Source organism: Oncorhynchus kisutch, linkage group LG15 (genome assembly GCF_002021735.2).
Source record: "Oncorhynchus kisutch isolate 150728-3 linkage group LG15, Okis_V2, whole genome shotgun sequence".
In the NCBI taxonomy this organism is placed as follows: Eukaryota; Metazoa; Chordata; class Actinopteri; order Salmoniformes; family Salmonidae; genus Oncorhynchus; species Oncorhynchus kisutch.
The window spans coordinates 81,831,414-81,858,490 of NC_034188.2; the positions used below are offsets into that span (position 1 = coordinate 81,831,414).

General features: G+C 43.0%; 1 pseudogene; it reads right to left on the reverse strand.

Annotated features, from left to right (window-relative positions):
* Positions 1-5,291: 5,291 nt before the first annotated feature.
* Positions 5,292-26,666, reverse strand: LOC109883041 (high-affinity choline transporter 1-like; annotated as a pseudogene).
* Positions 26,667-27,077: the final 411 nt, after the last annotated feature.

Below are 27,077 nucleotides of genomic sequence, written 5' to 3' on the forward strand. Positions count from 1 at the left end.
ACCAGTTCATCAGGGTAGGGGCTAGGCCCAGTTAACACCAGATCAGCAGGGTCAGGTTAGGGGCTAGGCCCAGTTAACACCAGATCAGCAGGGTCAGGGTAGGGGCTAGGCCCAGTTAACACAAGATCACTACACTAACACACACACCTGGGGTAACACTAACACACACACACCTGGGGTAACACTAACACACACCTCGGGTAACACCAGTTTATGCTGGGGGTGATAGACAGGCTTTTAGAGATGTACAACGTGAGATAAAAACACAGATACTGGTGGACAAGGAGGCATACAAGCAAAGGGTGGAGAGGACCTTCTCCTCAGGAAACACAAGGGTGGAGAGGACCTTCTCCTCAGGAAACACAAGGGTGGAGAGGACCTTCTCCTCAGGAAACACAAGGGTGGAGAGGACCTTCTCCTCAGGAAACACAAGGGTGGAGAGGACCCTCTCCTCAGGAAACACAAGGGTGGAGAGGACCTTCTCCTCAGGAAACACAAGGGTGGAGAGGACCTTCTCCTCAGGAAACACAAGGGTGGAGAGGACCTTCTCCTCAGGAAACACAAGGGTGGAGAGGACCTTCTCCTCAGGAAACACAAGGGTGGAGAGGACCTTCTCCTCAGGAAACACAAGGGTGGAGAGGACCTTCTCCTCAGGAAACACAAGGTTGGAGAGGACCCTCTCCTCAGGAAACACAAGGTTGGAGAGGACCCTCTCCTCAGGAAACACAAGGGTGGAGAGGACCCTCTCCTCAGGAAACACAAGGGTGGAGAGGACCCTCTCCTCAGGAAACACAAGGGTGAAGAGGACCCTCTCCTCAGGAAACACAAGGGTGGAGAGGACCCTCTCCTCAGGAAACACAAGGGTAGAGAGGACCCTCTCCTCAGGAAACACAAGGGTGGCCTGGCAAGGCATTAAATCCATGACTAGCGCCCCCCACATAGGCAGGGGAAAACCCAGTGCTGACCTTGGGGGATATGAGGGCCAGAACATGGCTAATGAACTGAATGTTTTCTTCTCAAGATTTGAATCAGACAACTTCGTGTCGGAAGTAAAACAAATGGAAGCATCATTACAAATGTTTGAGGGAGTTGTTGTTCAACAGTCTGATGTTCTTCAGTTGTTCAGGGGATGTAACACACACAAAAGCCCAGGCCCAGACAAAATAAGTGGGCATGTGTTAAAGCACTGTGCTGAACAACTGGCTGGTGTTTTTACAGACATTTTCCAATCCTCACTCAACCAGCAACACGTTCCAGTGGTGGAAAAACATAAATTATACCCATTCCTAAAGCATCTAATCCCTCTGTGCTGAATGACTACCGCCCTGTCGCCTTGACATCCTTATTAATGACATGCCTTGAGTCATATTCTCAGCATCCCCCAGTAGCTCCTCGACCCGTTTCAGTTTGCCTATCAGCCTAGCAGAGGAGTTGATGATGCCATTCTTAACCTCCTTAACATGGTCTACAGACATCTAGAGGGGGTATTAACATGGTCTACAGACCATGGGGGTATTAACATGGTCTACAGACCATGGGGGTATTAACATGGTCTACAGACATCTAGAGGGGGTATTAACATGGTCTACAGACCATGGGGGTATTAACATGGTCTACAGACCATGGGGGTATTAACATGGTCTACAGACATCTAGAGGGGGTATTAACATGGTCTATAGACATCTAGAGGGGCTATTAACATGGTCTATAGACATCTAGAGGGGCTATTAACATGGTCTATAGACATCTAGAGGGAGCCAAATCCCATGTCAGGGTTCTGTTTGTTGACTTTTCTTCTGCCTTCAACACAATCCAGCCTTACATTCTGGCACAGAGACTCTTTCAGGACTTCTCCTTAGATGGGAGGCTGGTTTTGTGTCTGTTGGACTTCCTGAGCCAACGCTCACAGCGAGTCAAAATAGGTCCCCATGTGTCGGATATACGCAATACCAACACAGGCTCTCCTCAGGGATGTGTTTTGTCCCCACTTCTGTACATCTTGTACATTAATAGTTGTACTAGTTCCCATCCTGACAGACACCTCGTTAAGTTCGCTGATGACACTGCCTTCATCAGCCTGTTGCATGATGACAAGGAACATCATGGCCCGGTCCTAGATTACTTTGTAGAGTGGTGTGAGGAATCACACTTGGTCCTCAATACCAACAAGACCAAAGACATGCATATACTTCAGGAAGCGTACAACACCTCCCTCTGCAACATCTATCAGAGGTCAGAATATATAAATCGTAGAGGAATATAAATATCTGGGTGGTTTTTTGGACAATAAGCTTCAGTGGAGTAAATGTACAGACCTGATCTACAAAAAGAGCCAACAGAGACTGTACTTTCTAGAAAATGTTGGGTTCTTTTAATGTAGACTGTACTATACTGACTCTAATACACACCTGGGTAACACTAACACACACCTGGAGTAACACTAATACACACCTGGGGTAACACTAACACACACCTGGGGTAACACTAACACACACGCAGACACCTGGGGTAACACTAACACACACCTGGTGATCTGGTGTTAACTGGACCTAGCCCCTACCCTGATGATCTGGTGTTAACTGGACCTAGCCCCTACCCTGATGATCTGGTGTTAACTGGACCTAGCCCCTACCCTACTGATCTGGTGTTAACTGGACCTAGCCCCTACCCTACTGATCTGGTGTTAACTGGACCTAGCCCCTACCCTGACCCTGCTGATCTGGTGTTAACTGGACCTAGCCCCTACCCTGACCCTACTGATCTGGTGTTAACTGGACCTAGCCCCTACCCTGACCCTGATGATCTGGTGGTATCTGGACCTAGCCCCTACCCTGACCCTACTGATCTGGTGTTAACTGGACCTAGCCCCTACCCTACTGATCTGGTGTTAACTGGACCTAGCCCCTACCCTATTGATCTGGTGATAACTGGACCTAGCCCCTACCCTGAACCTACTGATCTGGTGTTAACTGGACCTAGCCCCTACCCTACTGATCTGGTGTTAACTGGACCTAGCCCCTACCCTGACCCTACTGATCTGGTGTTAACCGGACCTAGCCCCTACCCTGACCCTGATGATCACAATACATATTACTTTCAATCAGTGATGTGGTGGAGGGTATACGCAGGTATACGCCAAACACCCACTTTTTTTCCCAGTGGGCATTGTGTATACTCACTTCTTAATCCCCACTGATACATACAGTGGGGAGAAAAATATTTGATACACTGCCGATTTTGCAGGTTTTCCTACTTACAAAGCATGTAGAGGTCTGTCATTTTTATCATAGGTAAACTTCAACTGTGAGAGACAGAATCTGAAACAAAAATCCAGAAAATCATATTGTATGATTTTTAAGTAATTAATTTGCATTTTATTGCATGACATAAGTATTTGATCACCTACACACCAGTAAGAATTCCAGCTCTCACAGACCTGTTAGTTTTTCTTTAAGAAGCCCTCCTGTTCTCCACTCATTACCTGTATTAACTGCACCTGTTTGAACTCGTTACCTGTATAAAAGACACCTGTCCACACACTCAATCAAACAGACTCCAACCTCTCCACAATGGCCAAGACCAGAAAGCTGTGTAAGGACATCAGGGATAAAATTGTAGACCTGCACAAGGCTGGGATGGGCTACAGGACAATAGGCAAGCAGCTTGGTGAGAAGGCAACAACTGTTGGCGCAATTATTAGAAAAATTTAAGAAGTTCAAGATGACAGTCAATCACCCTCGGTCTGAAGTTCAAGATGACGGTCAATCACCCTCAATCACCCAAGATCTCACCTCGTGGGGCATCAATGATCATGAGGAAGGTGAGAGATCAGCCCAAAACTACACGCCGGGACCTGGTCAATGACCTGAAGAGAGCTGGGACCACAGTCTCAAAGAAAACCATTAGTAACACACTACGCCGTCATGGATTAAAATCTTGCAGCACACGCAAGGTCCCCCTGCTCAAGCCAGCGCATGTCCAGGCCCGTCTGAAGTTTGCCAATGAATGGGAGAAGGTCATGTGGAGAAGGTCATGTGGTCTGATGAGACAAAAATAGAGCTTTTTGGTCTAAACTCTACTCGCCGTGTTTGGAGGAAGAAGAAGGATGAGTACAACCCCAAGAACACCATCCCAACCATGAAGCATGGAGGTGGAAACATCATTCTTTGGGTATGCTTTCCTGCAAAGGGGACAGGACGACTGCACCGTATTGAGGGGAGGATGGATGGGGCCATGTATCGTGAGGTCTTGGCCAACAACCTCCTTCCCTCAGTAAGAGCATTGAAGATGGGTCGTGGCTGGGTCTTCCAGCATGACAATGACCCGAAACACACAGGCAGGGCAACTAAAGAGTGGCTCCGTAAGAAGCATCTCAAGGTCCTGGAGTGGCCAGTCTCCAGACCTGAACCCAATAGAAAATCTTTGGAGGGAGCTGAAAGTCTGTATTGCCCAGTGACAGCCCCGAAACCTGAAGGATCTGGAGAAGGTCTGTATGGAGGAGTGGGCCAAAATCCCCGCTACAGTGTGTGCAAACCTGGTCAAGAACTACAGGAAACGTATGATCTCTGTAATTGCAAACAAAGGTTTCTGTACCAAATGTTAGGTTCTGCTTTTCTGATGTATCAAATACTTAAGTCATGCAATAAAATGCAAATTAATTACTTAAAAATCATACAATGTGATTTACTGGATTTTTGTTTTAGATTCCGTCTCTCACAGTTGAAGTGTACCTATGATTAAAATGACAGACCTCTACATGCGTTGTAAGTAGGAAAACCAGCATAATCGTGCTTCTACACCTGCATTGCTTGCTGTTTGGGGTTTTAGGCTGGGTTTCTGTACAGCACTTTGAGATATCAGCTGATGTACGAAGGGCTATATAAATACATTTGATTTGATTTGTATCAAATACTTGTTTTCCCCACTGTATCAAAGTAGTGTAGTGGAGGTATAGGCTGTATCAATTAATAAGACTGATTGAACCGATAGGAATGTTTAACTTAAAATTGTGGTAAACTATTATTTACTCAAATTTTAGGCACAGCAATGTACGCACGTCGGTAGGCCTACTTGTATATGTTCTGAAATGCAATTTGCGGCAAAACACGTTTCTAAAATGCCGACTGCACATGTGGGAGGTTACATGGACAGAGATGGAAATATCCATTAGAAATGTAAAAGGAGAGGGGATTTAAAGACTCAACAACTACACTATCACGGGTTGATAATATGATAATGCCTTTGGCTGCTAGACAATGAAGTTGAAAGAAAACCAATAGTACAGGAGAAAGCATAATGAGGAAGTCTTTATAAAAAGTAATTGCCTCCACGTTTCTATGGTGGGACTTTGACTATAGGCTACTCTGAAGCAAGACAGAGTAGCCTGTACATACATGGCAGAGAGAGATTACACAATGAAGATGCAGGAAAACATACAACTGAAAATCTTTCCAGAGATTAAAGCTAACTATGACCCTTGACCCTATACCAAATACTCAATGATCACTTAGACAGTCACAATAACAGAGCAGTTATTCAGTACTCATTAGCCCCTCCAAGCAATTACTTCTCCCTCCTTAAGCAGTGTTATTGAAGAGTTTAATTCCAAAATGTTATATCCACCAATTTTTCATGTGTGCTTTTTCATGAGAAAAGATTGCTCATCATGGGTAACTTCAAGTGTGTAAAATATTTGAATTCTCAGAAACACTATATAACCATTGTTTAGCTGGAATGGAATGTTCGTACCCTGTATATTTGACAGTGATATGTGGTTGTCTCGCCTAGCTAGCTTAAGATGAACGCACTAACTGTCAAGTCACTCTGCATAAGAGCATCTGTTAATAAACAAAAATGTTACAAAAGTAAATGTTTTACAAACAGATCTCATATTACTGTATTTAATTACTTTAAAAATGTAATATTGATGTATCAATTGTATAATTTATACAGTTCTTTATAATTTTTTTATTTATTATTTATTACTTTTAACTGTGTAAAACCTAGCCGGAGTGAGGAGGATATACAGCATTTTGCTATAACAACATGGTTATTTGTCTCTCTAATATGAAACTGTCAAGCGATAGATTTATTTTAGATACATGTCTGTCACTAAACAACCCCATGGCATGATTAGACAGTGAAGAAACACACGAACACCCCTGCCCATCCTTAGGGGGGAGAAGTTGCTGCTTGACTCCCAGCGTACCCCTCCCTCCCTCTGTTCCTAGCAGCTGGTGCTGGAGATGGCCAGGAGATTTTCGGTGACAGCAGGTTTCCCATCGTCACCCTCCTTTCCCCTCTCCTCCTCCCCCAGTGCGGCCAGCAGGTCCCAAGAGCGGGGCAGCAGGCGGTGGCTGAAGGCCAGAGTGGCCAGGCTGGAGGCTAGGGGGATACACACAAGAGACGACAACATCACCAGAGTCCTGAAGGGGAAGTACTGGCGGATGACTCCTCCCTCCTCCCTCCAACCAGGGAACAGGAGGGCCGTTGGAAGACGGATGAGAGGCTCTCCACTCAGCAGCCTCAGAGTGACTGCCACAAGGTAACCAGCGGTAGCACCGTAGCCATTAGCACAGCGGCAGTGAAGAACACAGATCAGCTGGGGGAAGACCACGCAGTAGATGAGGTCTCCACTGATCAGCCAGAAGGCAAACACACTGTCCTCAGCAAACGCCAGGCCTGTACCAGCCAGACCCACCAGCAACACACTGACACGGATCACCCACACACACTCCCTGTCCGACGCCTGAGAGAGAGAGAGAGAGAGGGGAGGGGGGGGATAGATAGAGGGTGGGGGGGGGGGAGTCACATGCAGGGCATTCGGAAAGTATTCAGACCCATTTAATTTTTCCACATTTTGTTATGTTACAGATTTATTCGAAAATGTATTAAATTATATTGTTTCCTCATCAATCTCCACACAATACCCCATAATGACAAAGCAAAAACAGGCTTCTAGAAGTTTTTGCAAAATAAAAAATAAAATCCCTTATTTACATACATTTTCAGACCCTTTGCTATGAGACTCAAAATTGAGCTCAGGTGCATCCTGTTTCCATTGATCATTCTTGAGATGTTCTACAACTTGATTGGAGTCCACCTGTGGTAAATTCAATTAATTTGACATGATTTGGAAGAGCACTCACCTGTCTATATAACATCCCACAGTTGACAGTGCATGTCAAAGCAAAAACCAAGTCATGAGGTTGAAGGAAATTGTCGTTAGAGGATTGTGTCAGGATTGTGTCAAAGGCACAGATCTGGGGAAGGGTACCAAAACATTTCTGCAGCATTGAAGCTGCCCAAGAACACAGTGGCCTTATAATTCTTAAACGGAAGATGTTTGTAACTAGCTTGGAACTAACAAGACTCTTCCTGTGGAGATGGGAGAACCTTCCAGAAGGACAACCATCTTGGCAGCACTCCACCAATCAGGCCTTTATGGTAGAGCGGCCAGACGGAAGCCAATCCTCAGTAAAAAGCACATGACAGCCCACTTGGAGTTTGCCAAAAGGCACCTAAAGGGCTTTCAGACCATAAGAAGCAAGATTATCTGCTCTGATGAAAGCAAGATTGAACTCTTTGGCCTGAATGCTATGCGTCACGTCTGGAGAAAACTTGGCACCATCCCTACGGTGAAGCATGGTGGTGGCAGCATTGTGCTGTGGGTATGTTTTTCAGCAGCAAAAACCGGGAGACTAGTCAGGATCGAGGGAAAGATGAAGGGAGCTAAGTACAGAGAGATCCTTGATGAAAACCTGTTCCAGAGCACTCAGGAACTCAGACTGGGGCAAAGGTTCAACTTCCAACAGGACAACGACCCTAAGCACACAGCCAAGACAATGCAGGAGTGGCTTCGGGACAAGTCTCTGAATGTGCTTGAGTGGTCCAGCCAGAGTCTAGACTTGAAACGGAACGAACAATCCTGGAGAGACCTGAAAATAGCTGTGCAGTAATGCTCCAAATCCAACCTGACAGAACTTGAGAGGATCTGCAGAGAAGAATGGAAGAAACTCCCCAAATACAGGTGTGTCCCCCAAATACAAGCTTGTAGCGTCATACCCAAGAAGACTCGAGGCTGTAATCGCTGCCAAAGGTGCTTCAACTAAGTACTGAGAAAAGGGTCTGAATACTAATGTAAATGAGATATTTCTGTTTTTGCTTTATCATTATGGGGTATTGTGATGTCATTATGGGGTATTGTGATGTCATTATGGGGTATTGTGATATCATTATGGGGTATTGTGATGTCATTATGGGGTATTGTGATGTCATTATGGGGTATTGTGCGTAGATTGATGAGGGGGAAAAAACGATTTAATCCATTTTAGAATAAGGCTGTAACGTAACAAAATGTGGAAAAAGTCCAGGGGTCTGAATACTTTCTGAAGGCACTGTAACGTGTATACTTTTCTTGAATGACATAACAGCAATTTTCACAAGTAAATTATTCATACTTTCAGTTAATAGAAAACCCCTGAGTGTGTACACACACACACACACACACACACACACACACACACACACACACACACACACACACACACACACACACACACACACACACACACACACCTGTGCCTTGAGAGTGCGCTTGTAGATGTTGTGAGTGAACATGGATGCGGAGGAGAGGAGGACAGAGTCCATGGAGGACATGACAGCTGCAGCCACGGCCCCGATGCCCACAACAGACACCCAGGGAGGGGTGAGGTAGTGCAGGGCCAGAGGCAGCACCTTGCCTGCCTCCCCAACGGTCAAACGGAGAGGGCAGGCCATACCCTGTCTGGTTCCAGTCTGTAGGGGGAGAGAAGGGAGAGAGAGGAAGGGGTAAAGAGATGGTTCAGTCTGAAAATGGGATGGCAGGGAGGAGTGACTGACTGGTTGGATAGCTGACTGGGTAACTGATGGACTGACGGACTGACTGGCTGACCGACTGACCAACCAACTGACTTAAGGACTGACTGGTTGACTGGTTGACTGATATATCAACTGACCGGCCAACTGACTGACCGACTTGCTGGTTGACTAAATGACGGACTGACTGGTTGACTGGCTGGTTGACTGACTTACTGATTGATCAACTGACCGACTGCCTGGTTGACCGATCGACTGCCTAGTTGACTGACCGACCGACTGGCTGGTTGACTGGCTGACTGACTGACTGTCTGTCTGTCTGGGCACCTGTGGAGGCTGCCACTGCTCCTATGATGACCGAGGGTACTCCCATGATGACGACTATTCCGGCTGCAGCAAAGCAGGTGACCTGAGCCTGAGTGGACGATGCTGCAGAGAGGATACGCTGATACAGAGCCTGGTAGGACAGGCCTCCCAATGCCTGCAACACACAGAGATGCACAAACAACACACACACAAGCATCCACATACTTACACACTCCACAAATAGAGGTCGTTAGTCTTAAAGCAGCCATGTGATGCATCATACTGTAGAAATATATAATGTAGTGTAGAGATACAATGTAGTGTAGAGATATGATGTACTGTAGAAATACGATGTACTGTAGAGATATGTAGTGATATATGATGTACTGTAGATATATGATGTACTGTAGAGATATGTAGTGATATACGATGTACTGTAGAGATATGATGTAGTATAGAGATATGATGTAGTATAGAGATATGATGTACTGTAGAGATACGATGTACTGTAGAGATATGATGTACTGTAGATATATGATGTACTGTAGATATACAATGTACTGTAGAGATATGATGTAGTGTAGATATATGATGTACTGTAGATTTACGATGTACTGTAGATATATGATGTAGTGATGTAGTATAGAGTAGTGTAGATATATGATGTAGTGTAGAGATATGATGTACTGTAGATATACGATGTAGTGTAGAGATATGATGTACTGTAGATATATGATGTACTGTAGATATACGATGTAGTGTAGATATGATGTAGTGTAGATATATGATGTACTGTAGATATACGATGTACTGTAGAGATAGGATGTAGTGTAGATATGATGTAGTGTAGATATGATGTAGTGTAGAGATACGATGTAGTGTAGAGAGATATGATGTAGTGTAGAGATACAATGTAGTAGAGATATGATGTACTGTAGAGATATGATGTACTGTAGAGATATGATGCACTGTAGATATACGATGCAGTGTAGATATATGATGTACTGTAGAGATATGATGTAGTGTAGATATGATGTAGTGTAGAGATATGATGTAGTGTGGAGAAATGATGTAGTGTGGAGAAATGAGGGAGTGTAGAGATATGATGTAGCGTAGAGATATGATGTAGTGTAGGTATATGATGTAGTGTAGAGATATGATGTAATGTAGATGTACGATGTACTGTAGAGATATGATGTAGTGTAGAGATATGATGTAGTGTAGAGATATGATGTAGTGTAGATATACGACGTAGTGAAGAGATATGATGTAGTGTAGAGATACGATGTAGTGTAGAGATATGATTTAGTATAGAGATATGATGTAGTGTAGATATATGATATAGTGTAGAGATATGATGTAGTATAGAGATATATGATGTAGTGTAGATATACGATGTACTGTAGAGATATGTAGTGATATATGATGTACTGTAGAGATACGAAGTACTGTAGAGATATGTAGTGATATATGATGTACTGTAGAGATATGATGTAGTATAGAGATATGATGTACTGTAGATATATGATGTACTGTAGATATACCATGTACTGTAGATATATGATGTAGTGATGTAGTATAGAGTAGTGTAGATATATGGTGTAGTGTAGAGATATGATGTAGTGTAGAGATATGATGTAGTGTAGAGATATGATGTTCTGTAGAGATACGATGTACTGTAGATATACGATGTAGTGTAGAGATATGATGTAGTGTAGAGATATGATGTACTGTAGAGATATGATATAGTGTAGAGATATGATGTAGTGTAGAGATATGATGTACTGTAGAGATATGATATAGTGTAGAGATATGATGTAGTGTAGATATATGATGTAGTGTAGATATACGATGTAATGTAGAGATATGTAGTGATATATGATGTACTGTAGATATATGATGTACTGTAGATATACGATGTACTGTAGAGATATGATGTAGTGTAGATATATGATGTACTGTAGATTTACGATGTACTGTAGAGATATGATGTAGTGTAGAGATATAATGTACTGTAGATATATGATGTACTGTAGATATACGATGTACTGTAGTTATGATGTAGTGTAGATATACTATGTACTGTAGAGATATGATGTAGTGTAGATATGATGTAGTGTGGAGAAATGATGTAGTATAGAGATATGATGTAGTGTAGAGATATGGTGTAGTGTAGATATACGATGTAGTGTAGAGATATGATGTAGTGTAGAGATAGGATGTACTGTAGAGATATGATGTAGTGTAGAGATATGATGTAGTGTAGATATACGATGTAGTGTAGAGATATGAAGTGATATATGATGTACTGTAGAGATATGATGTAGTATAGAGATATGATGTACTGTAGATATATGATGTAGTGTAGAGATATGATGTAGTGTAGAGAGATATGATGTAGTGTAGAGATACAATGTAGTAGAGATATGATGTACTGTAGATATACGATGTAGTGTAGATATATGATGTACTGTAGATATACAATGTACTGTAGAGATATGATGTAGTGTAGATATGATGTAGTGTGGAGATATGATGTAGTATGGAGATATGATGTAGCGTAGAGATATGATGTAGTGTAGATATATGATGTAGTGTAGAGATATGATTTAGTATAGAGATATGATGTAGTGTAGATATATGATGTAGTATAGAGATATATGATGTAGTGTAGATATACGATGTACTGTAGATATATGATGTACTGTAGATATACGATGTACTGTAGATATATGATGTAGTGATGTAGTATAGAGTAGTGTAGATATATGATGTAGTGTAGAGATATGATGTACTGTAGAGATATGATGTAGTGTAGATATATGATGTAGTGTAGAGATATGATGTAGTGTAGATATATGATGTAGTGTAGAGATATGATGTAGTGTAGATATACGATGTAGTGTAGAGATATGATGTAGTGTAGAGATATGATGTAGTGTAGATATATGGTGTAGTGTAGAGATATGATGTAGTGTAGAGATATGATGTAGTGTAGAGATACTGTATATGATGGTGACTTTTCGAAGACTTTGTTGTCTACAACAGGAGGCTGGTGAGGGGAGGGTGGCTCCTAATAATGGCTGGAACGGAGTGAATGGTATCAAACACATAGAAACCATCTGTTTGATTTATTTGATCCCATTCCACTTATTCTAATCCAGCCATTACCACGAGCCTGTCCTCACCAGTTAAGGTGCCAACAACCCTGTGTCGTCTATAGTTGACATTTTAAAGACAGTCCAGGACTTTGGTTGTAAATTCTTTACCTCATGTTCGGACTCAAATTTAAAATGTATGGTTCATAACATACATAATATATCATGAAACAATTTATTTTGCTCCTGTGCACATTTGAGGCCATCTTTCAGGACCCTCTTTTACTCATGAGCACCCCTAGTGGAGGTTCCAGACAAAATGGTGGTGTGAAAAATTAGAACTAAACCATTTCAGAAATGCAGTTTAATCCTCACAACCAATTTCTACCAAAACAAACCCTACACTTACCCTAACTACTTACCCCTAAACTCTACCTAAAATCCTCATGTACTGGTTTTTCCCTCCACACTGAATCAACACACACACACACACACACACACACACAAACACAACTAAAATCTAACCAATAAAAGCAGATCATCTATCCATTTCCCAGCATGTTCCAACTTCAGTTCGCCCATCAAGGGCACCTGCTGTGATTGGTTGAAAAAGGCTGCGAGTGTGATCTCCGAGGATGCTGGGTTGAGAACCAGAAAGGGAACGCAGAGCCACTGAAAAACAAAACCACACTATTCATATTGCACTTTACACTGGGCTTTACATTATACTGCAGAATCAACCTAATATAACCCAGAACTGATGTAATTCATACATCTAATCTACGCTGTGCTTTGACTGAGAAGTGGAAAAACCTCTCTGTTTCTCTCACCAGAGCGATGAACATGAAGAAGAGTTGGATGACGTCTGTGTAGGCCACAGAGTAGAGCCCTCCCAACAGTGTGTAGGTGATGGCTACTGCTGCAGACAGAGCAATGGAATAGTACGAGGACAAGCCCAGAATCACACTCATCGTCCCTCCTGCAACACACGCACGCACACACACACATATTTCAAATACATTGTTTGGATGCAGAGTTAATCAATAGCCAACCATTAGTTTTGAGTGTTAGGGTCAGAGGTCAGGGGTTACTGACCCAGGGCAGCGAGGATGCAGGCCACCCAGAGCACGTCACTAATCAGTGCGGGAAGCAGCAACGCGACGGTGATCGAGTTTCCATAGCGAAGCTGAAACGGGTCCATCATCGTCACGTAGCGCTGTGATCTCATTGGCTTAGCAAAAAATAGCCCTGCTGTTGGACACAGAAACAGAAAACTGATAAAAGATACAGTAATGAAATCCCACATCTTTCTGTGTATACGTGATGCCAAATAACACTTCCCTAAGGCGATAATCAAGTCAGCATCATCAAGTATGTAAGCCTAAGTAATAAGATGGATGTGTACATCGCTAACTGACATTTTCAACATGTCCCTGATTGAGTCTGCAATATCAACATGTTTCAAGCAGACGACCATAGTCCCTGTGCCCAAGAACACGAAGGCAACCTGCCTAAATGACTACAGACCCGTAGCACTCACCTCTGTAGCCATAAAGTGCTTTGAAAGTCTGGTCATGGCTCACATCAACACCATTATCCCAGAAACCCTAGACCCACTCCAATTTGCATACCGCCCAAACAGATCCACAGATGATGCAGTCTCTATTGCACTCCACACTGCTGTTAAGGGAATTTCTATCAATGATGACTAATTATGTATACATTTCAATCAGGACTGACTAGTCCAAATGCTGTTATGTTACTGTACATGTATGAATTTTCTCTCTTGCTCCCAGTATTGAATATAATGTAGTGAATGTAGTCGGGAGTTTAGTACAATGACGGTCTGTTCCTTTGTACAAATGAATGAACTATCTCCAGATGGTAGGGACGGACTATCTCCAGACTGTCTAGAATGCTTATCTACACTGACTGACCTTGGCTCTAGGCGAGGAGGGACGGCTTGAGAACTATAGGGCCTTTCTACCAGTGTCAAGAAGAGATGGAACATTTAGAAAACGCGGACGTCATTTTCAGTTTATAACCTGTGGTAAAATGTGTATGAACTCAGTACTCTCTTGATAAAGGCTGTTACTTGACTTTTAAGACCGGGGCTCTGTCCATTCTAATAAAATAAGGGTCTTACAAACCCTTATGCATTGACAGAGTGTTTAATTTTGATTGGGAATTAAAACAGAGGAATTAAATTCCTTCAACAACTGCCCTTTCCCACCTGGACAAAAGGAACACCTATGTGAGAATGCTATTCATTGACTACAGCTCAGCATTCAACACCATAGTACCCTCAAAGCTCATCACTAAGCTAAGGATCCTGGGACTAAACACCTCCCTCTGCAACTGGATACTGGACTTCCTGACGGGCCGCCCCCAGGTGGTGAGTGTAGGTAGAAACACATCTGCCACGCTGATCCTCAACACTGGAGCCCCCCAGGGGTGCGTGCTCAGTCCCTTTCTGTACTCTCTGTTCACCAACAACTGCATGGCCAGGCACAACTCCAACACCATCATTAAGTTTGCAGACGACACAACAGTGGTAGGCCTGATCACCGACAACAACGAGACAGCCTATAGGGAGGAGGTGAGAGACCTGGCTAGGTGGTGCCAGAATAACAACCTCTCCCTCAACGTAACCAAGACTAAGGAGATGAATGTGGACTACAGGAAAAGGAGGGCCGAGCACGCCCCCATTCTCATCGACGGGGCTGTAGTGGAGCAGGTTGAGAGCTTCAAGTTCCTTGGTGTCTACATCACCAACAAACTAACATGGTCCGAACACACCAAGACAGTTGTGAAGAGGGCACGACAAAGCCTATTCCCCCTCAGGAAACTAAAAAGATTTGACATGGGTCCTTAGATCCTCAACAGGTTCTACAGCTGCAACATCGAGAGCATCCTGACTGGTTGCATCACTACCTGGTATGGCAATTGCTTGGCCTCTGACCACAAGGCACTACAGAGGGCAGTGTGTACGGCCCAGTACATCACTGGGGCTAAGCTGCCTGCCATCAAGGACCTCTACACCAGGCGGTGTCAGAAGAAGGCCCTAAAAATTGTCAAAGACCCCAGCCACCCCAGTCATAGACTATTCTCTCTGCTACCGCATGGCAAGCGGTACCGGAGTGCCAAGTCTCGGACAAAAAGGCTTCTCAACAGTTTTTCCCCCAAGCCATAAGACTCCTGAACAGGTAAGCAAATGGCTACCCAGACTATTTGCATTGTGTGCCTCCCCAACCCCTCTTTTACGCTGCTGCTACTCTCTGTTTATCATATATGCAATGTCAGTTTAACTCTACATTCATTTACATACTACCTCAATTGGCCCGACCAACCAGTGCTCCCGCACATTGGCTAACCAGGCTATCTGCATTGTGTCCCGCCACCCACCAGCCCCTCTTTTACGCTGCTGCTACTCTCTGTTCATCATATATGCATAGTCACTTTAACCATATCTACATGTACATACTACCTCAATCAGCCCGACTAACCAGTGTCTGTATGTAGTCTCTCTACTGTGTATAGCCTCTCTACTGTATATAGCCTCACTACTGTATATAGCCCCTCTACTGTATATAGCCTCTCTACTGTATATAGCCTCACTACTGTATATAGCCTCTCTACTGTATATAGCCCCTCTACTGTATATAGCCTCTCTACTGTATATAGCCTCACTACTTTATATAGCCTCTCTACTGTATATAGCCTCACTACTGTATATAGCCTCTCTACTGTATATAGCCTCTCTACTGTGTATAGCCTCTCTACTGTATATAGCCTCTCTACTGTATATAGCCTCGCTACTGTATATAGCCTCGCTACTGTATATAGCCTCGCTACTGTACATAGCCTCGCTACTGTATATAGCCTCGCTACTGTATATAGCCTCTCTACTGTATATAGCCTCGCTACTGTATATTGCCTCGCTACTGTATATAGCCTCGCTACTGTATGTAGCCTCGCTACTGTATATAGCCCCTCTACTGTATATAGCCTCGCTACTGTATATAGCCTCGCTACTGTATATAGCCTCGCTACTGTATGTAGCCTCGCTACTGTATGTAGCCTCTCTACTGTATATAGCCTCTCTACTGTATATAGCCTCTCTACTGTATATAGCCTCTCTACTGTATATAGCCTCGCTACTGTATATAGCCTCGCTACTGTATATAGCCTCGCTACTGTACATAGCCTCGCTACTGTATATAGCCTCTCTACTGTATATAGCCTCGCTACTGTATATAGCCTCGCTACTGTATGTAGCCTCGCTACTGTATGTAGCCTCTCTACTGTATATAGCCCCTCTACTGTATATAGCCTCGCTACTGTATATAGCCTCGCTACTGTATATAGCCTCGCTACTGTATATAGCCTCGCTACTGTATGTAGCCTCTCTACTGTATATAGCCTCTCTACTGTATATAGCCTCTCTACTGTTATAGCCCCTCTACTGTATATAGCCTCTCTACTGTTATAGCCCCTCTACTGTATATAGCCTCTACTGTATATAGCCCCTCTACTGTATATAGCCTCTCTACTGTATGTAGCCTTGCTACTGTATATAGCCCCTCTACTGTATATAGCCTCGCTACTGTATGTAGTCTCTCTACTGTATATAGCCTCTCTACTGTATGTAGACTCTCTACTGTATATAGCCTCTCTACTGTATGTAGTCTCTCTACTGTATATAGCCTCTCTACTGTTATAGCCCCTCTACTGTATATAGCCTCTCTACTGTTATAGCCCCTCTACTGTATATAGCCTCTCTACTGTATATAGCCCCTCTACTGTATATAGCCTCTCTACTGTATATAGCCTCTCTACTGTTATAGCCCCTCTACTGTATATAGCCTCTCTACTGTTATAGCCCCTCTACTGTATGTAGTCTCTCTACTGTATATAGCCTCCCTACTGTTATAGCCCCTCTACTGTATATAGCCTCTCTACTGTTATAGCCCCTCTACTGTATATAGCCTCTCTACTGTATGTAGTCTCTCTACTGTATATAGCCTCTCTACTGTTATAGCCCCTCTACTGTATATAGCCTCTCTACTGTTATAGCCCCTCTACTGTATATAGCCTCTCTACTGTATATAGCCCCTCTACTGTATATAGCCTCTCTACTGTATATAGCCTCACTACTGTATATAGCCTCTCTACTGTATATAGCCCCTCTACTGTATATAGCCTCTCTACTGTATATAGCCTCTCTACTGTATATAGCCCCTCTACTGTATATAGCCTCACTACTGTATATAGCCTCTCTACTGTATATAGCCTCACTACTGTATATAGCCTCACTACTGTATATAGCCTCTCTACTGTATATAGCCTCTCTACTGTATATAGCCTCTCTACTGTATATAGTCTCACTACTGTATATAGCCTCTCTACTGTATATAGCCTCTCTACTGTATATAGCCTCACTACTGTATATAGCCTCTCTACTGTATATAGCCTCACTACTGTATATAGCCTTTCTACTGTATATAGCCTCTCTACTGTATATAGCCTCACTACTGTATATAGCCTCACTACTGTATATAGCCTCTCTACTGTATATAGCCTCACTACTGTATATAGCCTCTCTACTGTATATAGCCTCTCTACTGTATATAGCCTCTCTACTGTATATAGCCTCACTACTGTATATAGCCTCTCTACTGTATATAGCCTCTCTACTGTATATAGCCTCACTACTGTATATAGCCTCACTACTGTATATAGCCTCTCTACTGTATATAGCCTCTCTACTGTATATAGCCTCTCTACTGTATATAGCCTCACTACTGTATATAGCCTCACTACTGTATATAGCCTCTCTACTGTATATAGCCTCTCTACTGTATATAGCCTCTCTACTGTATATAGCCTCACTACTGTATATAGCCTCTCTACTGTATATAGCCTCTCTACTGTATATAGCCTCACTACTGTATATAGCCTCACTACTGTATATAGCCTCTCTACTGTATATAGCCTCACTACTGTATATAGCCTCTCTACTGTATATAGCCTCACTACTGTATATAGCCTCTCTACTGTATATAGCCTCTCTACTGTATATAGCCTCTCTACTGTATATAGCCTCACTACTGTATATAGCCTCACTACTGTATATAGCCTCACTACTGTATATAGCCTCTCTACTGTATATAGCCTCTCTACTGTATATAGCCTCACTACTGTATATAGCCTCTCTACTGTATATAGCCTCACTACTGTATATAGCCTCACTACTGTATATAGCCTCTCTACTGTATATAGCCTCTCTACTGTATATAGCCTCACTACTGTATATAGCCTCTCTACTGTATATAGCCTCACTACTGTATATAGCCTCTCTACTGTATATAGCCTCTCTACTGTATATAGCCTCTCTACTGTATATAGCCTCTACTGTATATAGCCTCTACTGTATATAGCCTCTCTACTGTATATAGCCTCTACTGTATATAGCCTCTCTACTGTATATAGCCTCTCTACTGTATATGGCCTCACTACTGTATATGGCCTCGCTACTGTATATAGCCTCGCTACTGTATATGGCCTCACTACTGTTATTTATTTACTGTCTTTTTACTGTTGTTTTTGTTTCTTTACTTACCTATTGTTCACATAATTCCTTTTTTGCACTGTTGGTTAGAGCCACATTTTAGGGGCTCAAAAGTAATTGGACAAACTAACATAATCATAAATTCAATTGTGAGTTTTAAGACTTGGTTGCAAATCCTTTACGGTCAATGACTGCCTGAAGTCTGGAACCCATAGACATCACCAGATGCTGGGTTTCTTCCCTGGTGATGCTCTGCCAGGCCATTACTGCAGCTGTCTTCAGTTCCTGCTTGTTCATTGGGTGTTTTGCCTTCAGCAAGTGAAATGGAAGCTCAATTGGATTCAGATCAGGTGATTGACTTGGCCATTGCAGAACATTCCACTTCTTTGCCTCAAAAAAGTATTGGAGTTGCTTTCGCAGTGTACTTCGGGTCATTGTCCAACTGCACGGTGAAGCACTGTCCAATAAATGTTTCAGCATTTGGCTGAATCTGAGCAGATAATATAGCCCTAAACACATAATTCATCCTGCTGCTTTTGTCAGCAGTCACATCATCAATAAATACAAGGAACCAGTTCCATTGACAGCCATACATGCCCACACCATAACACCACCTCCACCATGCTTCACAGATGAGGTGGTATGCTTCAGATCATGAGCAGTACCTTCCCTTCTCCATACTCTTCTCTTCCCATCATTCTGGTACAAGTTGGTCTTTGTCTCATCTGTCCATAGGATGTTCCAGAACTGTACAGGCTTTTTTACATGTTTTTGGCCAACTCTAACCTGGTCTTCCTGTTTTTGAGGTTTACCAATGGTTTACATCTAGTGATAAACCCTCTGTATTTACTCTGGTGAAGTCTTCTCTTGATGGTTGACTGACACATATACGCCTCCCTCCTGGAGGGTGTTCTTCATCTGGTCAACTGTTGTGAAGAGGTTTATCTTCACCAGGGATAGAATGATTCTGTCATTTACCACAGTTGTTTTCCATGCTCTTCTGGGCCTTTTGGTGTTCCTGAGCTCACCGCTGCGTTCTTTCTTTTTAAGAATGTACCAAATAGTTGATTAGACCACACCTAGTGTTTTTTATTATCTCTCTGATGGGTTTGTTTTGATTTGTCAGCCTAATGATGGCTTGATTCACTGGCAGTGACAGCTCTTTGGACTTCATATTGAGGGTTAACAGCAACAGATTCCAAATGCAAATGCCACACTTGAAATCAACGCTAGACCTTTTCTCTGCTTACTTGTAAATGAACTAATGAGGGAATAACACACACCTGGCCATGGAACAGCTGAGCAGCCAATTGTCCAATTACTTTTGGTCCCTTAAAAAGGGAGGGATCACATTTTAAAAAGGGTTGTAATTCCTACACGTTTACCCCATTTGAATGTAAATACCCTCAAATTAAAGCTGAAAGTCTGCACTTTCAGCTCATAAACATTCTTTAATTTCAACTCCAATATGCTGTGGTAGAAATTATAACTTGATCAATGTCCAAATATTTATGGATCTAACTGTATATGTACAATGTGCAGGGATACTGAAGGACCTGTGTACCTGTGTATCTGGGTACCTGTGTATCTGTGTATCTGGGTACCTGTGTATCTGGGTACCTGTGTATCTGTGTACCCGTGTATCTGTGCACCTGTGTACCTGGTTACCTGTGTATCTGTGTACATGTGTACCTGGGTACCTGTGTATCCGGGTACCTGTGTATCCGGGTACCTGTGTATCCGGGTACCTGTGTATCTGTGTATCTGGGTACCTGTGTATCTGGGTACCTGTGTATCTGGGTACCTGTGTATCTGGGTACCTGTGTATCTGTGTACCTGTGTTAGGGATGGATCTAAATGTACAGAATGGGGACCTGGGGGAAAATAGGGGAGGGGCTTTTTCAATTTCAGTCAACGGGATGGTTTAGTATTATTTTTTAAAATCTAGTCATTTGTAATTGATGGAATTTCAATATTTCTCAGTGTTTTAGAATGAGTTGCTTATTAGGCTATATATCGATGTGTGCCCGATGCCACCCCTCATCCCTGATTCTCTGCGCAATATCAAGTGGCCTATAGGCTATTTAGTGTGGTCTGAGTCACATGATCCATAGGCTATAGGCTATTTAGTGTGGTCTGAGTCACATGATCCATAGGCTATAGGCTATTTAGTGTGGTCTCAATCACATGATCCATAGGCTATAGGCTATTTCGTGTGGTCTCAATCACATGATCCATAGGCTATATGCTATTTAGTGTGGTCTCAATCACATGATCCATAGGCTATAGGCTATTTAGTGTGGTCTCAATCACATGATCCATAGGCTATATGCTATTTAGTGTGGTCTCAATCACATGATCCATAGGCTATAGGCTATTTAGTGTGGTCTCAATCACATGATCCATAGGCTATATGCTATTTAGTGTGGTCTCAATCACATGATCCATAGGATCCAAACTATTTAGTGTGGTCTCAATCACATGATCCATAGGCTTTATGCTATTTAGTGTGGTCTCAATCACATGATCCATAGGATCCAAACTATTTAGTGTGGTCTCAATCACATGATCCATAGGATCCAAACTATTTAGTGTGGTCTCAATCACATGATCCATAGGCTATATGCTATTTAGTGTGGTCTCAATCACATACTGTTTACTCTAAGGTATTACATCTGTTACATCTTCCCCGACATCTCCAGGCTGAAGTACACACACACACACACACACACACACACACACACACACACACACACACACACACACACACACACACACACACACACACACACACACACACACACACACACACACACACACACACACACACACACACAGAGAGAGAGAGAGGACTCACCTGTCATAGTGAAAACCCCCACCAAAACGTTGATATTGCGTCCTCCTATCATGTTGACCTCACTCTTGCTGCCCACACATTTCTCCTCCTCCTTCTTGGACTTCCTGGAGGCCCAGATCCCTATGGCCAGGATCAGGACATAGAAGATCACCACTGCCACCAGGCCACCAACATCCAGAGCCATCCTGAGTCTATCACACACACATCAAGATATAAGACTTCCACCAGCATCCAGAGCAACGTCAACAACATGCATGTAGCCAACTCACACACGAGAGGAAGAGAGCACAGGAGAGGAGAGTTTGTGTTCTGTCTCTAACTCTCTGGGTTGCTGTGTGGTAGTCTGTGTCTCCTTCACTCTCTGTGTGTGTGGTAGTCTGTGTCTCCTTCACTCTCTGTGTGTGTGGTAGTCTGTGTCTCCTTCACTCTCTGTGTGTGTGTGTGTGTGTGTGTGTGTGTGTGTGTGTGTGTGTGTGTGTGTGTGTGTGTGTGTGTGTGTGTGTGTGTGTGTGTGTGTGTGTGTGTGTGTGTGTGTGTGTGTGTATTTGGCTCCTGTGCTCAACATACAGCAGGTGGAGATGACATGCCTACTACAGTTATAGTCAGGTGTGGCAGAAAGTGGTATTATTCTAAGTCCAGTGACACCCCCTGTGTACCAGTACTGCTTCCGTCCCTCTCCTTGCCCCAATCTAGGCTTTTACACAAACTCTCAAAACAACTACTTCAAGGTCTCAGAGCGAGTGACATCACCAATTGAAACCCTACTAGTCTAGCGCACACCGCTAACTAGCTAGGCATTTCACACAGGTTACACTCACCCCCCTTTGACCTCCTCCTTGTCCACAGCAAATCCAGCAGCCTGGCAGAGCCCAACTGAGTGATCCGGGTACGGCAACAATGTAACTGTATTGCTTCCGTCCCTCTCCTTGCCCCAACCTATGCTCTTACCAGGGACCCTCTGGGCATCGTTACCTATTGCTCCTGTCATGACTTGCATGAATTATAGAAACCAGATTTTCCTCTTTTCTTCCAATTCGTTTTATGACCGGTTGTAAAAACTGAAATATTGAGAGTGGAAATGTGTGACTGTGGAACACACAGATAGACTTGGCCAAACCTTAGCAAAAAACGGTTTAATAATGAAACAATATTCCAACCAGTTGGAATGGTCCATAGGCACTTAAAGAACAATCCTGTTGAATTTGTTAAAGATTTGCAATGTAACTAAGGGCAGTAGAACAACATAACTGTATATCTGAATGTGTACAATTCTCAGTGATCAGATTCACATCTAAATGTTGGGGAACTGATATGATTAAATATGAAACTATTTGTGAGAAGATGTGATGTTAGCCTTCTAAATGAGAGAATTGTTTTTCATATGAAGTCTTAACCAAGTCAGTGGCCACGCCCATGTGAGCACAGACATTACAACAAAAGGAGGGAACGCCCCCCCCCCCCCCCCCCCCCCCCCGAGTGCTTGAATAGCACTTGTGACAAAATGTACATTTAGTCAAGAAATCGCAGGGATGGGAGTCCCCACGCTTGAAATGGCTACTACTCTATAGACCAGAGAGCATGGAGTTGTAGCTACATGTTGAAATGGCTACTACACTATAGACCAGAGAGCATGGAGTTGTACCTACATGTTGAAATGGTTGGCAATTTAAATACAGACCAGAGGAGGTGAGGATGCAGTGCCCACGCATTAAATGGTTAAGAAAACTACAAGACTGCACATTCACAGTCTGCAGCTGTATATGTTAAATGGTCTAGTAAACTTGACCGAAGACGAGAGGAGAACACATCCCTATCCAACGACCGAATGGTACTCTGAAAGGTCCATTCTGGAGGACATTTCCCTATCGAACCACCAAATTGTACTCTGAAAGGTCCATTCTGGAGGACATTTCCCTATCGAACCACCAAATTGTACTCTGAAAGGTCCATTCTGAAGAACACTGTCCTATCAAACCACCAAATTGTACTCTGAAAGGTCCCTTCTGGAGGACATTTCCCTATCGAACCACCAAATTGTACTCTGAAAGGTCCATTCTGGAGGACATTTCCCTATCGAACCACCAAATTGTACTCTGAAAGGTCCATTCTGAAGAACACTGTCCTATCGAACCACCAAATTGTACTCTGAAAGGTCCCTTCTGGAGGACATTTCCCTATCGAGGCTTTGCGCACTGCCGGCTATCCAAACACAAGGGACACAATTTTACACAAACTCTCAAAACCTTCAGCTTTAAAAATAGGATGGAGACTATGCGGCTAAGAGACTTTAGCCTGTAGAAAAATGTTCAATAGAATAAGTTTACTGTTCCTTAACAGAATAGAGACAGACTGGCCAAATCAACCTCAAGGTAGCCAGATGCACTACTTGGGGATAGCCTAAACAACGGGTTGTATGTCTTCCAATAAGGCCAACAACAGAGATGGTTTTTGACCTACCAACAAAAAGCATCTTATTTTACCCTCAACTGTCAATGACCCACGAGAGCACATACAGTAGAAGTCGGAAGTTTACATACACCTTAGCCAAATACATTTAAACTCAGTTTTTCACAATTCCTGACTTTTAATCCGAGTAAAAAATGCTCTGTTTTAGGTCAGTTAGGATCACCACTTCTTTCATCACATTCCCAGCGGGTCAGAAGTTTACAATACACTCAAATCGTATTTGGTAGCATTGCCTTTAAATAGTTTAAATTCGGTCAAACATTTCGGGTAGCCTTCCACAAGCTTCCCACAATAAGTTGGATGAATTTTGGCCCATTCCTCCTGACAGAGCTGGTGTAACAGAATCAAGTTTGTAGGCCTCCTTGCTCGCAAACGCTTTTTCAGTTCTGCCCACACATTTTCTATAGGATTGAGGTCAGGGATGTGTGATGGCCACTCTAATAACTTGACTTTGTTGTTTGTAAGCCATTTTTCCACAACTTTGGAAGTATGCTTGGGGTCATTGTCCATTTGGAAGACCCACTTGCGACCAAGCTTTAACTTCCTGACTGATGTCTTGAGATGTTGCTTCAATATATCCACATCAGTTTCCTGCCTCATGATGCCATCTATTTTGTGAAGTGCACCAGTCCCTCCTGGAGAAAAGCACCCCCACAACATGATGCTGCCAGCCCTGTGCTTCACGGTTGGGATGGTGTTCTTCGGCTTGCAAGCCTCCCCCTTTTTCCTCCAAACATAACGATGGTAATTATGGCCAAACAGTTATATTTTTGTTTCATCAGACCAGAGGACATTTCTCCAAAAAGTATGAACTTTGTCCCCATGTGCAGTTGCAAAACACTGTCTGGCCTTTTTATGGCGGTTTTGGAGCAGTGGCTTCTTCCTTGCAGAGCGGCCTTTCAGGTTATGTCACTATAGGACTCGTTTTACTGTGGATATAGATACTTTTGTACCTGTTTCCTCCAGCATCTTCACAAGGTCCTTTGCTGTTGTTCTGGGATTGATTTGTACTTTTCACACCAAAGTACGTTCATCTCTAGGAGACAGAACGTGTCTCCTTCCTGAGCGGTATGACGGCAGCGTGGTCCCATGGTGTTTATACTTGAGTACTTTTGTTTGTACAGATGAACGTGGTACCTTCAGGCATTTGGAAATTGCTCCCAAGGATGAACCAGACCTGTGGAGGTCTACAATTGGCTGATTTCTTTTGATTTTCCCATGATGTCAAGCAAAGAGGCACTGAGTTTGAAGGTAGGCCTTGAAATACATCCGCAGGAACACCTCAAATTGACTCAAATGATGTCAATTAGCCTATCAGAAGCTTCTAAAGCCATGACATCATTTTGGGGAATTTTCCAAGCTGTTTAAATGCACAGTCAACTTAGTGTATGTAAACTTCTGACCCACAGGAATTGTGATACAGTGAGTTATAAGTGAAATAATCGGTCTGTAAACAACTGTTTGAAAAATTACTTGTGTCATGCACAAAGTAGATGTCCTAACCGACTTGTCAAAACTATAGTTTGTTAACAACAAATTTGTAGAGCGGTTGAGAAACGAGTTTTATTGACTCCAACCTAAGTTTATGTATGTAAACTTCCCTTCAACTGTAGCTGTCACTCACTCACCCACCCAGAAACAGGCTCGAGCAGGGACTAGATTCAGATGCAGGAAGATTATTTTCTTGAGTGGATGGTCGGGGGCCATAACATCATTACAAATCATTTGTAGACTGCAGATAGACCACATGAATCCCAAACAGAGATAATATTTGACTAAAACATAATCATTTCAAACCTTGCTTACATTTGTATATGATCACGTGTCTCTCTGTTATGCGTGGGAACACTTGGGAACAGGTTACACAAATTAAAATCACCTGGAGCTGATTTCCTGGCGGTTTTTGTCCAATGAAAATGCAAAAATAATAATAATAATATATATATATATATATTTGTTTTTTGCTCATAAAACATGGGGGACAAATAAAATGACATTTGGGCTGCCAGTTGGGGAACCCTGGGCTAGAGAGAGAACAAACAGCATTGGAAATACAACCCATATTTCTTTCTTTATTTTCCCTTTTGTACTTTAACTAGTTGCACATAATTGCAACACTGTATATAGATGGACATAGTGATATTTGAAAAGTCTCTGTTACTTTGGAACTTTTGTTCATTTCTGATTGTTTATTTCACATCTGTTTATTATCTGCTTCACTTGCTTTGGCAATGTAAACATATGTTCCCCCATGCCAATAAATCCACTTGAATTGATTTGAAATAGAGCGAGAGGAGGGGGAGAGAGAGAAATAAACCCACCCTGACTCCTGCTCTCGGTAGATGTGACGCGTCTCGCTCAGTCAGAAGCGTTTACGGCGCTCGCGCTCCAAATCAAAGCGATGTCAGGCGGATCTATTCTTCCAGCATGATCACTTTATGGCTCTGAAACTTTGTATGATATTCCTTGGGAGGCAACAGTGTGAGTGTGCAGTGCGGGCTCGTGGGAGAAGAGAAACAAGGGAACATAGCTGTGTATGTGTGTGACTCGTGCACGCCCCTTGCATCTCACTTGGAATGGTATTTTCCACTCCACAGATGCATGAAGTCGCGGGTATTTTGTGTCGAGCAGAAGTCACCCTGGGAACCAAACACACAGGGTGAGCTAGTTTATAATAAATCAAATCAAACGTTATCGGTCGCATACACATATTTAGCAGATGTTATTGCGGGTGTAGCGAAATGCTTGTATTCCTAGATTCCTAGATTGTAGCAATACAATACACACATCTAAAAGTAAAGTAATGGAATGAAGAAATATACAAATATTAGGATGAGCAATGTCGGACTCCGGAGTGTGTATATAGCACAAAACACAACCTTGATGAGAAAGTTGTGACACCTGTACAATGAGCAGGAAATTA